General features: G+C 37.3%; 1 pseudogene; it reads right to left on the bottom strand.

The window, feature by feature from the left end:
* Positions 1–4,236: 4,236 nt before the first annotated feature.
* On the bottom strand, positions 4,237–4,978 carry LOC132017445 (small ribosomal subunit protein eS6-like; annotated as a pseudogene).
* Positions 4,979–15,729: the final 10,751 nt, after the last annotated feature.

Genomic DNA, 15,729 nt, shown 5'->3' with positions numbered 1-15,729 from the left:
TGGTTAAGCGGCTGCCTTCAGCTCAGGTCATGATCCCAGCGTCCTGGGATCAAGTCCCACATCGGGCTCCTTGCTTGGCAGGGAGCCTGCTTCTCCCTCTGCCTCTGCCTGCCACTCTGTCTGCCTGTGCTTGCTCTCGCTTCTCTCTCTATGACAAAAAAAAAAAAAAAATACCCAGGAGTGCAATTGCAGGGTCATAGGGAAGCTCTATTTTTAATTTCTTGAGGAATCTCCACACTATTCTCCAAAGTGGCTGCATCAACTTGCATTCCCACCAGCAGTATAAGAGGGTTCCCCTTTCTCCACATCCTTGAGAGGGAATATTTCTTGATTCAGCTGCCATTCAGTAGAATCTACATGTGTGGTATTGAGTGGGCAGCACCAGTCACAGGAGGATATTTTTATTGGAAAAAGGAAATGAATCAAGGTTAGTGCATAGGAATAGAATGTGTGATGTCAGTGAATTCAAGGTAATGGTTACAAGTCACCAAGACCTTGTAAAGATAAAATAAGAGGACAGAAAATGCAGAATGTCTCTTTCCATCCTTGCTACCACAAAATTAAAACAAATCATGAATAGAATTAAATCAAATGGAGCAGAGGATCCAACTGATACTAACATGCATGTGCCATGTAGATGTCCTTAGCAACAGGACCCTCTGACGTTAACAATATTGCGACCAGAAAGTCATGTACAAATTAAGCTTAAAATTAAACCACAGCCACATATGTGTTGCTAATCCCACTTTGGGGAAGGGTCTGGAAAGGAGTGAAAGAGCCATTTATGCAGTAAACAAAAGGTGAGAACCTGAGGAAAAGAATCTGAGCTATGCCTAAGAGGGTTAAATAGGGCCCATGTGCTCTAGAATTTTTTGTGTGGAGACCTATCATACCTCCCTCTTACTGGGTCAGTGAAGAAAATAGAAAATGTGATCCTTTTTTTAATTCATAAGGTTTTTTTTTACTTTTATTATTAAAATAAAGTTGACATACAATGTTACATTAGTTTCAGGTGGACAACAGTGATTTGACAATTCTATTCATTATACAATGTTCAGCATGATAGACGTAGTCACCATCTTTCACCATACAATGCAATTATAATATTATTGACTATACTCCTTATGTTCTTTCTTTTATTCCTGTGACTTATTCATTCCGTAACTGGAAGCCTGTCACCCACTCCTCTTATCCATTTTGCTCCTCCTCCCACCCCTTTTTCCCTCTGGCAACCACCAGTTTGTTCTCTGCATTTATGAATCTGCTTGGGTTTGTTTTTACATTTCACATATAAATGAAATCATATGGAATTGTCTTTCTTTGACTTATTTTACTTAGCAGAATACCTTTTAAGTCCATCCATGTTCCCCAAAATGGCAAGATCTAATTTTTTATGGCTGAGTAATATTCCATTGTATATATACACTACATCTTCTTTACCAATTCACCCATCAATGGACACTTAGGTCACTTCCATATCTTGGCTATCATAAATAACGCTGTTATGAACATGAAGGTGCCATATATCTTTTCAAAGTAGCATTTGCATTTTCTTTGGGTAAATATCCAGTCATGGAATTACTGTATGGTATGTCTACTTCTAATTGAATGTTTTATACATAGACTCTACCTGGCTGCTGGATAGAAGGCAATCAGGCAGAGTGAGATACAGCCACATAGCCTAAAGAAGTATGCAATTCCCTTACTTAACCTATGCAACACCCTGTTATTGCTCCTCCTGGAGCAATAACAGTATCTTCATTTCTAGAGTTACGAACAGAGCTGTAAAACAACTTATTTGCAGCCATGCGACACTTAAAAATTTGCAAAACAAGGTTGTATCTGATTCAGAGGATTTTATTAATCTCTCTCTCCTCCTTTTTTTTTTTTTTTTGGTCCAGGAAGTTCAGAGATTTGGTACATTATGAAAATCTTTCCTCAGTATTATCATGCAGATATTTCAAAGTATCCCTAGTTTCTCATATTTTTAAATAGCTCTATAACAGGAAAAAAGAACTGAAACTATCCTAGAGAAAGAAACTAATAAGACACTCCAGTGACACTCAATATTTTTATTCCAGGAAATTCCTGCCTATAGAAGGGTTCTGCTGTTATGTCCAGCTGTCATTGAAGAGCATTGCTAGGTGGCATCCCAAGGTTAAAAGCAGCTGTAGCAAAATGAAAACATGGCATTCTGCTACTATCCAATATCAAATTATATATAATTTCCCAGAAGCATAAAACCTAAAGGAATTCTGAGCCACAAATATTGATTTCTTTTTATTTGCTAAAAAAAAAGTCAAGTTTAATAAGATAAAAAAGTTCACAAATGTCTTTCTTTGTATCTTTTCTGTTTTTAATAATGTAAGAAATTAAAGATTTTGTTAAGTGTAAAGACAGTCAACAATCCTTGAGACACAAATTATTTTCTCTCTTAAGATTTTATTAATTTATTTGTGAGAGAGCGAGAGAAAGAGAGAGAGAGCACACAAGCAGGGAAGCAGAGGGCTGAGGGAGAAGCAGGCTCCCTACTGAGCAAGGAGACCGAGCAGGACTCAATCCCAGGACTCTGGAATCAGGAACTGAGTTGAAGGCATACGCTTAACTAATTGAGCCACTCAGGTGTCCCAGACACAAACTATTTTCTAAACAATCCATCTTGGAAAACATGTTGCCCCTATACAATTTAAATACAGGCTTAAGACAACCCCATGAAAAAAAGCAGATTTTTTTTAATTTTTATTTTTATTTTTATTTTTATTATGTTCAGTTAGCCACTGTATAGTACACCACATTTTATTTTATCTTTAAATGTAGAGTGATTCAATATCCTGCTTTATCTTCAAACTTGAAGATAAAAAAGTAATTGGGGCTCCTGTGTGGTTTGATTAACCTCTGCCTTCGGCTCAGGTCATGATCTCAGAGTCCTGGGATCAAGCCCCACATCAGGCTCTCTGCTCAGCAGGGAGGCTGCTTCCCCCCACCCCCGCCTGCCTCTCTGCCTACTTGTGATCTCTGTCAAATAAATAAATAAAATCTTTTAAAAAATAATTAAACTGCCAGTGGACAGAGTCACTCCAGAGGTAATTTTCTATTTTCTTTTTGATCCATGATCATTGATTACATACTATCTTGTATTGCTTTGCATTTTTTTTCTCTCCAACAATGTTTTGAACTCTTTAGGTTCAAGGACTATGTTTCCTTCCTTTATTCCCTATTGCATGCATAATGTAGAGTTCTAGACATACAAGATAATCAATTTATTTCTTTTCATCTGAAAGTCACACAAAGGAACATGTTCTATGATTCAGTGTATTTTTCTTCCAGCATTATGCAAGATTTTTAGAAAGTTGATGAATTATTTTTACAACTATTTGCAAATTTAAACCTTGTTCAAAGATAAGAAATTTATAAAATCATGATTAATATTTTTATTCTAAGAAACAAATTTCCATAAAGATCAAACAGTGAGTGTTCCGAATTCTCAGGACAGAGGTCAAAAAACTGTTTAAAACTTTATAAATAAAAATACATTGCTAATGGGGTGCCTTGGTGGCTCACTCAGTTCAGTATCTGTCTTTGACTCAGGTCATGATCTTAGAGTCCTGGGATTGGGACCTGCGTCACCCTGCTTAGTGGGAAGTCTGCTTCTCCCTCTGCCTCAGCCCCTCCCATGGCGCGCGCTCTCTCTCTCTCTCTCTCTCTCTCTCTCTCACAAATAAAATCTTTTAAGAAAATACATTGCGGAGAGGAGAACTGAGTTAGGGGAAATCGGAGGGGGAGACAAACCATATGGGACTGTGGACGCTGAGAAACAAACTGAAGGTTTGGGTATTATGGAGGGCATGTATTGCATGGAGCACTGGGTGTGATGTATAAACAATGAATTTTGGAACACTGAAAAGAAAAGAAAATACATTGCTAACAAAATCAATGGGGGAAATCTGGAAGGTGAGATATTTATACCCTAATCACGAATTAAAGTATGAGAAATAAATGTCCAAAGAGATGTTTGAAAAAGTGTGACCTAGATATCTTTTTGATGTTTACACGTACTTTAAATTACTGAATTTGGACTTGCAAGTTAACATGGTGAGGAATTCTACACAGTGTAGGAGCCTGAAAAAAAAAAAAAAAAAAAGGCTGCTGCTTCTTTTTTTTTCTTTTCTTTTCTTTTTTTTTTTTTTTTTTGATGTTTTATCAAAAGACATTTTTATTTGTCACTCTTAGGAAACCTCATTTTTGACTGGACTCAGATTAAAGGTAGAAACTGTCAGAGAGAACAGACTCCGTCTCTTGGCAATCTGTTCCTGGTGTTTTTCTCAGGCCTCCTTCATTCTCTTGGCTAAAAGTTTAGCACATTCTGCAGCCTCTTCCTTATCTTTCTGAGTGCACTATTTCTTCAAAGCAATATCCCAGTGTTTGTGTTGAAGGACACATGGAGTAACAAGAGGCTAAATCTTGGGCCCTTTGATTCTAGGTTTCTTATCTTCTTTGTTTAGGAGCTTTCTCACAACATACTGGTGGACATCATCTTTAGAGAAACTGAAAAGTTTGTGGATTCTTCTAACTCCTTAGGGCTCCAGGTGGCGAGGCACAGTAGTATCAGTCCAGGAATATCCTTCTCCCCTTTTTTTAGAATGACCAAGTTGAGAACACTGAGGTTAGCATCAATAAGGCAACCCCAAATAGATTTGTACTTTCTCTTTCCCGTCCTCCTTGGTCTATATCAGAAATGCCCCTTACTCAGCAACAGGCAGACACAGACATGGGTCAAGACACCCTGCTTCGTGGGGAAACCTTTTTTGTCATTGCCACCACTGATTTGGACCACGTAACCCTTCCCTTCTTTCCCCAGAACAGCAGCAGGAACTTCTGTGGCGATATTCTTCTCCCAAAAGTTATGAAGTTTGCGTTCACAGTCTACCTCAATGAGTTTCTGGCAGCCAATAGCTGAGAAAAAGATATTCAGCTTCATTCTGAAGCAGACTCCTGTTGAGCACAGCAAAGATGGCGCTGGCCTGCCTTCTCTTCCGGCTAGAAAAGGCGCCACCGTGGCAGTATTGGCGCCAACATGGCGGTTTCGGTTCCGCATATCTCTGATATTTCCTCCTCTCGCCCAACACACCCTACCCAGTTACTGACTACGTAACCAAACCCCATAGGCTCTCTCCCCGCTGACCTCATTTCCCATCCCCTACCCAATATAAGCTGCAACCCCGCTCAATAAAGTGAGATCCTGCTTCGACAGATCCCCCGAGCCTGGTGTCGTCCGTTGGTGCGTCCGCGTTCGCGACACTCGCCATCCCGCTCAGCCCCGGGAAGGGGCCTCCGGCTGGTCCGGTCGCCTCCACCCCTCCGAGGGAACCCCAACAGACTCCAAGGCACCATGAAGAAGAGCTGATATGCCTCTTCTTAATTTCCTAATAAACTGTTCTTGAAGACACAAAAATGAAAAAGGTGGCTTTGAGATCAAATGGTAAGAAAAGATTTCAGAAAATCCTGGTGGAATTCTCACTAATTGCATCATCAGTCAAGATGAATTGAGAAATACATTTTGAACCACATATCACCTAATCTACCCTCTGAAAAAGAAGAAAAGTCTACCCTACCCCCATCAAATCAGTACTAAAAACAAAAATGAGAAGCCTGGAAGGAAGACAGAAAGAGTAAAATAATTAGAGAAGACCATACATGTGGAGAGTAGAGGACAAAGAGCTAAGAATTATAAGTGTTCCCAAAAAAGAAAAGAAAAAATAATGGAAGTGTTGAAGAGGACAGTAGAACAATCAAAGTCTATTGAATGACTAGTAGGTCACAGGTGTGACCCTAGGAATTTTATATCCATTCAAGTAATTGTGCATTTGTGAAAACAACAGAAAGACTTTCTCAATTAAATAAGGACTAAGAAATATACTATTGAAGTATGCCCTTTGTTAAACTTAAGTAAGACAAGATTCCCAAACTTTCTATTTAAGTACAAAATCTGTAGTTTTATTTAACCTCAAGCATGTGAAATAAGAGGGAAATAACAATAATCTCCTTCTGATTTCACAGAGATTTCCCAAGTTTTATGCCTTTAGAAAAAAGTGACATCTGCATCAAAATTATTACCAAGGTAACACATTATCAAGTAAAACCACTAATTAAAATTACTGACCTTTCAAAAATTAAAGGTTAGTGGCAGGAGGCCTCATCTGGGTGGCTCAGTGGTTTAAAGCCTCTACTTTCAGCTCAAGTCATGATCCCAGGGTCCTGGGATCGAGCCCCACATGGGGCTCTCTGCTCAGCGGGGAGCCTGCTTCCTCCTCTATCTGTCTGCCTCTCTGCTTACTTGTGATCTCTGCCTGTCAAATAAATAAATAAAATCTTTAAAAAAAAATTAAAGGTTACCATCAACAGTAGTTAGCAATAATCTCTGAATCCCAGGTATCTTATAAAAATCCTTATCTAAAATTAATATAAGAAAAAATAGTTTCTGGTTTTCTCTAAAAGTGTAGGGAAAGAAAAAAACAAACATTTCCTTCTTATATTATTGCACTGTCTTCCTTTATGCATAATTAGGAAGGCCTGTTTTTCAAGACTAAATACTGGGATTCCTTTGGTTACTACTGGCAGGAAAAGAAGCAGGCCTCAGAAGCTCAAGGCATATAATATGGAACAAAAAAAAATAGTGTTATAAGCATCAGAATGTGGAGCATATGAGGCTTTGCATCTCACTTTCTCAAAAACACTAATAAGAGATTCACTCCAACCGCCTGAAGAATGAATCAGTGTGGCATGGACTTCTGCATTATAATCCTGGCTTTTTAACTTACTCAATTAAGCAGGTTACTCTCTAAGACTCAATTTCTTCCTCTGTAAAACAAGGATACATAATTGAACCTACAATGCAAGATACGAGTGAGAATCAAATAAGATAGTTCAGGTAAAATATTTGACACAATGCCTGTTACACAGTCAGTGTACAATGATGAACTTTTAATGTAACAAATTATTACCTAACAATGTATTAGTCACACAGAGAAATACACTAAAGTTAGTTACCTATTGCTTCATTACAAATTCCTCCCAGATTTTAGTGGCTGAAAACAAGAAGCATTTACTATCTCACATGAGTTTCTAAAGGTCAGATCCAGGAACAACTTCTGTGGCTTTTCGTGGCTCTGCATCTCTGACAAAGTTGCAGTCAAAATGGCGTTTGGGATGTAGACATCTGAAGATTGACAGGACTAAAGGATTCGCTTCCAAGAAGACTCACTCATATGGCTGTTGCCTGGAGACCTTGGTTCTTCATTGGCTAATGGCAGGAGGCCTCAGCTCCCCCAAACATGGGCTTCTCCTTATGACATGTCAGCTAACTTCACCCAGAGTGAGAAATTCAAGAGAAAGAAGTCACAGTGCCTTTCATAATCTCGTCTCCGAAGTCCCACATCACCACTGCTGTTTTCTATTAATTAAGAAGCACATCAGTAAGTCCAGGTCGTACTCAAAGGAGTGTCTACCTCTTGAAGAATATCAAAAAAAAAAAAAGATATCAAATAAATTGTGCAAAGATTGAAAACGACAATTTTATTTGTGTATCATATGCATATATCTATAAGAAATAGAAAGCTATAATGTAAAAATTTCTTTTTATTACTAAGATGTAATTGATACATAACATTGTATAATATTAAGGCATATTGATTGGATCTATTTATGTATTGCAATATCACTGACACCATAGTCTCAGCTAACACCACCATCTTGTCACATAATTATTTCTATTTTGTGGAGAAAACATTTAAGATGTAATCTCTTAGCAACCTTGAAGTACATAATACAGTATTGTTGACTAGAATCACAATGACGTGCATTAGACCTCCAGAACTTATTCACCTTCTAATTGCAAATCTGTGCCCTTTAACCAAAATCCCCCCAATTTTCCCACAACCCAACCCCTGCACAACTATTATCTGCTCTTTTTTGCAATTTTGGTTATCAGGAAAACCAATAAAATATACATAATTAAGCAGGAAAAAATGTTTTAAAACATGTTTATAAAATTCAGGGCTAAAACTTTCCTGTAAATTAAGGTAGATAATAATATAAAAATGTAAAATAATAATCTAAACCTGGGGCCCTTGGGTAGCTCAGTCAGTTAAGCGTCTGACTGTTGATTTCAGCTCAGGTCATATTCTCAGCATCCTGGGATGGAGGCCCATGTTGGGCTCTGCATTCAGTGGGAAGTCTGAGGATTCACTCTCCCTCTGCCCCACACCCTGATCATTCTCTCCCCTCTCTAAAATAAATAAATCTCTAAAAAATAATAACTTCATCAAGATAAAAAAACTTCTGCACAGCAAAGGAAACAGTCAACAAAACTAAGAGGCAATCCACAGAATGGGAGAAGATATTCACAAATGACACTACAAACAAAGGGTTGATATCCAAGATCTATAAAGAGCTCCTCAAACTCAATACATGCAAAAAAGACGTCAAAAAATGGGCAGAAGACATGAACAGACACTTCTCCAAAGAAGACATAAAAATGGCTAACAGACACATGAAAAAATGTTCATCATCATTGGCCATCAGGAAGATTCAAATAAAAACCACATTGAGATACCACCTTACACCAGTTAGAATGGCCAAAGTCAATAAAACAATAAACAACAAGTGTTGGAGAGGATGTGGAGTAAGGGGAACCCTCTTACACTATTGGTGGGAATGTAAGGTAGTATGGCCACTTTGGAAAACAGTGTAGAGGTTCTTCCAAAAGTTAAAAATAGAGCTACCTTATGACCCAGTAATTACACTACTGGGTATTTACCCCAAAGATACAGATGTAGTGAAAAGAAGAGCCATCTGTACCCCAATGTTCATAGCAGCAATGTCCACAATAGCCAATCTGTGGAAGGAGCCAAGATGCCCTTCAACAGATGAATGGGTAAAGAAGATGTGGTCCATATATACAATGGAGTATTACTCAGCCATCAGAAAGGATGAATACCCATTACTTGCAACAACATGGATGAAAATGGAGGAGATTAGGCTAAGTGAAATAAGTCAAACAGAGAAAGATGATTATCATATGGAACATAAGGAATAATATAGATGACATTAGGAAAAGGAAGGGAAAAATGAAGAGGAAGAAATTGGAGTGGGAGACAAACCATGAGAGACTATGGACTCTGGGAAACAAACTGAGGGTTTTAGAAGGGAGGGGGGAGGGGGAACAGGTGAGCCTAGAGTTGGATATTAAGGAAGGCATGTATTGCATGGAGCACTGGGTGCTAAACACAAACAAAAAAATGAATCATGGAACATTACATCAGAAACTAATGATGTACTGTATGGTGACTAACATAACATAATATTAAAATAATAATAATAACAAACTATAGAAATGATCCCAGAAAGTATAGTCTTGGGAGGGAGACAAGCCATAAGTGACTCTTAATCTCACAAAACAAACTGAGGGTTGCTGGGGGGAGGGGGGGTGGGAGAAGGGGGGTAGGGTTATGGACATTGGGGAGGGTATGTGCTTTGGTGAGTGCTGTGAAGTGTGTAAACCTGGCAATTCACAGACCTGTACCCCCGGGGATAAAAATATATGTTTATAAAAAATAAAAAATTAAAAAATAATAATAATAATAAGCTAAACCTATAACACCAAATTATTTTAACAAACATGTAGGAATGCAATAAGGATTAAGAAGGAAAGAGATTGGGGAGGGTATGTGCTATAGTGAGTGCTGTGAAGTGTGTAAACCTGGCGATTCACAGACCTGTACCCTGGGGCTAATAATACATTATATGTTAATTAAAATTTTTTAAAAATTATTTTTAAAAAAAGCAAACAAGACCCATCAAAAAAAAAAGGAAAGGGATTATACAATTTATATATCAGGTAAGTTACTGCTTTGATACTAATTTTGATAATTATAGAAATGTAATCAAATACATATTGGATAAACCAAAATTGAGCCACTAGTAAGATTTTTATTATAATGTTTTCAGATCACAAAAGAAATATTCCCTAACATTAATATAAAAAATTTAGAAAACACCAAAAAGGATAAAATAAAAATAAAAACAACATAATCCTTACCATTTGGATGCCTTTTATCTCTTTTTGTTGTCTGTTGAGGCTAGGACTTTCTGCACTACATTAAATAACGGTGGTGAGAGTGGACATCCCTATCTTATTTCTAAATGCAGAGGAAAAGCTCTGAGTTTTCCCCCATTGAGAATGATCTACTCCTCCATTGAGTAGATCTTTCATGTAGATCACTTTTATGATGTTGAGGTGTATTCCCTCTATCCCTACTCTGTTGTAAGTTTTTATCAAGAAAAAATGCTATATTTTGTCAAATTCTTTTTCTGCATCTGTTGAGAGGATCATATGGTCTTATCCTTTCTTTTAAACAATGTGGTATATCACGTTGATTGATTTCAGAATATTGTACCACCCAGCAGCTCAGGAATAAATCCCACTTGATCATGGTGGATAATTCATTTAATGTCCTGTTGAATTCAGTTTGCTGGTATCTTGTTGACAATTTTTGTAGCCATGTTCATCAAGGATATTGGCTTGTAATTTTTCTTTTTAGTGGGATCTTTGCCTGGTTTTTGAATCAAAGTACTGCTCACCTTGTAGAATGAGTCTAGAAGTTTTCCCTCAGTTTGAGAAGAACAGGTATTAAGTCTTCTTTAAATGTCTAGTGTAATTCTCCTGAGAAGCCATCCAGCCCTGGACTTTTTGTTTGTTGGGAGACGTTTCATTATTGATTCAATTTCTTTCCTGACATAGAATCTGTTCAAATTTTCTATTTCTTCCCTCTTCAGTTTTGGTAGTTTGTATGTTTCTAGGAATTTGTTTAAAAAGACAAATTTAATAACTCCCCTATTGTTGAATGTTTAGGTGTTTTCAATTTTTATTAAAATATATAAAAATATATAATTATATATTTCAAATATCTTATTATTTTCATTGAATTAAATTCTAGTAGAATTTCAGAAAAGAGACAATATTTAAAACTCTTAATTAATATTGCAAAACTATACTTACAAAAGGTTGTGCCAACTAATAAATACCCTCACGATATTTGAAAGTTCTCATTTCCCCCAATCAAAACCACAATGGATATCATTCATACCTGTAAGAATGGCTGTTGTAAAAGATAAGAATAATGAATGTTGGTGAGGATGTGGGGAAAATGGACCCTTGTGCACCACTGGTTGGAATGTAAATTGGTGTAGCCATTACGAAAAATAGTATTGAGGTTTGTCAAAAAATTAAAACTAGAACTACCATATGTTTCAGCAATTCCACTTCTGGGTATTTATTTGAAGAAAATGAAAACACTAATTCAAAAATATATATCTACCCCATGTTCATTACAGTAATTATTTACAATAGTCAGGATATGGATAAAGAAAATGTGATAGATACACACACACACACACACACATACACACAATGTCATATTATTTAGCCATGGGGAAAAAGGAAATTCTTGCAACAACAGGGTTGGACCTTGAGGGCATTATGATAAATGAAACTAAATCAGATAGAAAAAGACAAATACTATATGATATTACTTACATGTGGCATAAGAAAGACAGAAAGAAAGAGGCTTATAAATACAGAGAACAGATTCGTGGTTGACAGAGGTGGGAGTGTAGGCGGTTGGCAAAATAGGTGAAGGTGGTCAAAAGGTACAAACTTCCAATTATAAAAAAGTAAGATGTTTTTTGTGTGTGCGAGGTATGTGCTTGGTGAGTACTGTGAATTGTAAAAGACTGATGAATCACAGATGTGTACCCCTGAAACAAATAATACATTATATGTTAATAAAAAAATAAATTAAAAAAATAAGTCATGGGGATATAATGATATTGTATTGTATATTCAAAAGTTGCAAAGACAGTAAGTAGATCTAAAAAGTTCTCATCATAGGAAGCCTAGGTAGCTCAGTCAGTTAAGCATCTAACTCTTGGTTTGGGTTCAGGTCATGATTTTATGGGTCAGTGATCAAGCCCCTTTTTGGGCTTTGTGTTCAGTAGGGAGTCTGCTTGAAGATTCTCTCCCTCTCCTCGACACTCTCTCTCGCTCTCGCTCTCTCTCTGTTTCTCTCAAATAAATAGATAAATAAATCTTTTTTTGTTTTGTTTTGTTTTAAGTTTTTAAAAGGTTCTCATCACAAAAAAATATTGCAGCTATGTATGGTGACAGATATTAACTAGATTTACTGTGATCATTTTCAATATATGGTTGACACAAGTTTGAACTGCACAGGCCCACTTATACACAGAATTTTTTTTAATAGCTACAGTACAGAATTGTAAGTCTATTTCTTTTTCCTTACAATTTTCTTAATAACATTTTCTTCTCTCTAGCTTCATTATAAGAATTCTGTGTATATATAATATATATAACACACAAAATATGTTAGTCAACTGTTTATGTTACCACCAAGGCTTCCAATCAATAGTAGGCTATTAATATTTAAGTTCTGGGGAGCCAAAGTTACATTCAGATTTTTTTAATTAATTTATTTATTTTCAGAAAAACAGTATTCATTATTTTTTCACCACACCCAGTGCTCCATGCAATCCGTGCCCTCTATAATACCCACCACCTGGTACCCCAACCTCCCACCCCCCCGCCATTCAGATTTTTGACTGCACAAGGGTGTCAGCACTCCTAACCCCCGTGTGGTTCAAGGGTCAGCTGTATACAAATATTGAGTCATTGCGTTATGCACCTAAAACTAATATGTTATTATGTCAATTGTATCTCAATTTTTCAAAATCTTTTTTAAAAAGTTTTTATTTCCCCATAGTCTTTACAGTGGAGTATCTGCAATTGGATATATTCTGACAGTTTCTCAAAACTAACATTATAGCACATAGTTATTTTCTCCCTATCCCTTCCATGCTACTTCTTTCCTGGACTTTTACGTTTCTGTTAAAAAAGTCTGTCCTTCCAGACAAACTGGCAACATAAAACAATGTCCTTTTTGAGGTCTTTCTTCTTCCTGCCTCCTATCCAAGCAGTTATCAAATCTGGCCTCTTATAATTCCCAAAATACCTACCACATTCATCCCTTTTCTCCATTCTTACTGTCAATTCTATTAGTTTTCTCCCATCCAATCAAGTTGGATTCTTTTTCCAATCCTATCCTACCCCAGGGTGTGAAACTGTGTCTGGTAGTAGGTAACACTATCTATTTTGATGGAGTTAATCTAGCTTTGTCCCTTCATGTTCCAAGATCAGTGCTCAGTATTTGTCAAAGGAGGTGGAAAACTCTGAATATAAATTCTGGATATAAAAATTAATAAGTTCGCTTATCAGATTACTTCCAAACACCCTGTGCTACTTCACAATATAGCCACAGAGTGTTTTGGCACAGAGCCAAGCTTGAGCTCCAAGCAAGGGCCTGATACTGTGACATAGCTAATATTCCTGGATCATTCCTTGACCCAACCTAAAAGAATGGAACAGAGATAATTACAGATTATACTAGTCATCTATTGCTGAGTAACAAACTTATCATAAATTTATCAGTTTAAAATAATATATATTTATTATACTACAATTTTTGTAGGTCAGGAATCTGGCCATGGTTTACCTGAGATCTTTGTTTCAGGGTCTTTCAGTGGAGTTGCCATCAAGATGCTGGCCAATGTTCTTTCCCACTGAGATTTCCAGAAAACTATGGCTGGGGAAAAAGAAAGCAAAAAAAAAAAAAAAAAAAGAGTTCAGTGGTGGCAACCACCCTGAAAAGTTCACGAGAACTTCCAAATCCACTAACTAGGAATATCAGAATTAGACTCAAAACAGAAAACATCCAACTGTCTAGGCGGTTGGTCAGTAAGGATCTGAAAATATTTACTGTTTTGATCATATGAATAGATGTTAATTTGACAAACATCAATCAATCATTTACTATCTGTAATGCACCATATCATGCACTGGAGAAAATTAAATAAGCCATATATAATTCATGAATTCAGAGAATTCACACTGTAGCAGAAGAAAGGAAGAAACCTATTCACAAATCACTACGACAACATAGCATGCAATAAAAGTTATAACAGATGGATCCAAAAATAAAGTGCTTGGGTACAGAAAAGAAGGGAAAGTTATGAAATACTGGAATTTAAGTAGGTAATCATTCCCGAGGAGTGGACTATGGAATGATCAGAAGGAATGAGAAAGAACGAAGAATAAATTTGAAAGCAAGCCAGCCAAGGACAGCTTTCATAACCTCTGAGCACTTTAGCACTTCCTATAAAAATACCAAATATTGAAGAGAGCTGTAAAAATACCAAATGTTTTCAGAGAACATGGAACAACCAGAATTCTTATACATTGCTTATGGGAGGAAAAACAAAGTTTCATAAAAAGTTAAACATACATCAACCTTATGATCCAGCAGTTCTATCCCTAGGTGTTTATCCAAGGAAAAGGAAATCACTTGTCCACAAAAAACTTGTATGAGATGCTTCATGGTAGCTTTACGCATGATAGCCAAAATTCAGAAATAATAGGAGAATGAATTAACACAAGAGAATTTTTTAGGGAGATGGAAATATTTGTATCTTGCTGTAATTGCCAAGAACAGTGAATGGTTCACTTAAGATTTGAGTACTTCTGGAGTGCCTGGGTGACTCAGTCAGTTAAGCATCTGACTCGATTTTGGCTCAGGTCATGCTCTCAGGGTTTTGAGGTTAAGTCCCACATCAGGCTCTGTGCTGGGCATGGGACATGCTTGGGATTCTCTCTCTCCCTCTCCCTCTCCCTCTGTCCCTCCCTGAACCTCTCTCTCTCTCTCTCTCTCTATCTCTCTCCCCTAATTCCCTCCCTTCCTCTCTTAAAAAAAAAAAAAAATCTGAGCACTTCATTGCATATAAGTTATATCTTTTATCTGTCAGTTTTCAGTTGGGGGACAGGTACCACACAATAATTTGAACAGGGAAAGTTTAATATAAAGACCTATTAAACATAACAAGAAATTACCTACTAATGGGTAAAGAGAACTCTAAAAGAGTAAATAAATAGAAGATAAAGGCAGCAACCATTATTACCTCTAGGGCTAAGGCACAGCACCTAAGGATGAAAGAAATACAGAAGGGCCCCTCGGGGCAGAGATCAACTTTGTTGGAGAGGGTAGAGCAATAGTCCCTGAGTGGTGCTCACTCAGTGTTGGTGAAACTTACTGGAGGAAGACTTCACCAGGAGGTGTTGCAGCTCAGGACTCACTGCAAATCCTCCTGTAGAGGTTGTGAGCTGAGAAGCTACCCTCTTAAGAACTGGGTAAGGCTGGCCACAGAGAAATTCCCTGCAGCGCAGCTCACTTGCAAAGCTATCTCCTGGGATGCTGAGGAATGCTGGCCATGGGGAAATAAGTGCTGGCCCATTGCCCCGCTGTTCCCAATGGTCATACACTGCAGAAGAATTTAAGCAGAGCACACTAAGAACCAGAAGAAAAGTCTGTTCCTCCCCCAGTATCTTCCAGTGCCCTCAGCAACAAAACTCAATATTGTGCAAGCTGGGAAGGGAAGAATGCTCCATATCAAAAGCAGAGCAATGAAGGGTAGATTTAAAATTGAGGCAACAAATGGATAACTGATACACACTTCAATTTTAAAAGTAAGATATATGAGAAATCTAAAATGGTCAAACTCAGAAAAGCAGAATGTTGAATGGTGGTTGCCCAGGGGTGGGGGCAGGAG

Source organism: Mustela nigripes, chromosome 5, assembly GCF_022355385.1.
Source record: "Mustela nigripes isolate SB6536 chromosome 5, MUSNIG.SB6536, whole genome shotgun sequence".
In the NCBI taxonomy this organism is placed as follows: domain Eukaryota; kingdom Metazoa; phylum Chordata; class Mammalia; order Carnivora; family Mustelidae; genus Mustela; species Mustela nigripes.
The sequence above is the reverse complement of the archived record's forward strand: the minus strand, read 5'-3'. Positions and strand labels throughout refer to the sequence as shown.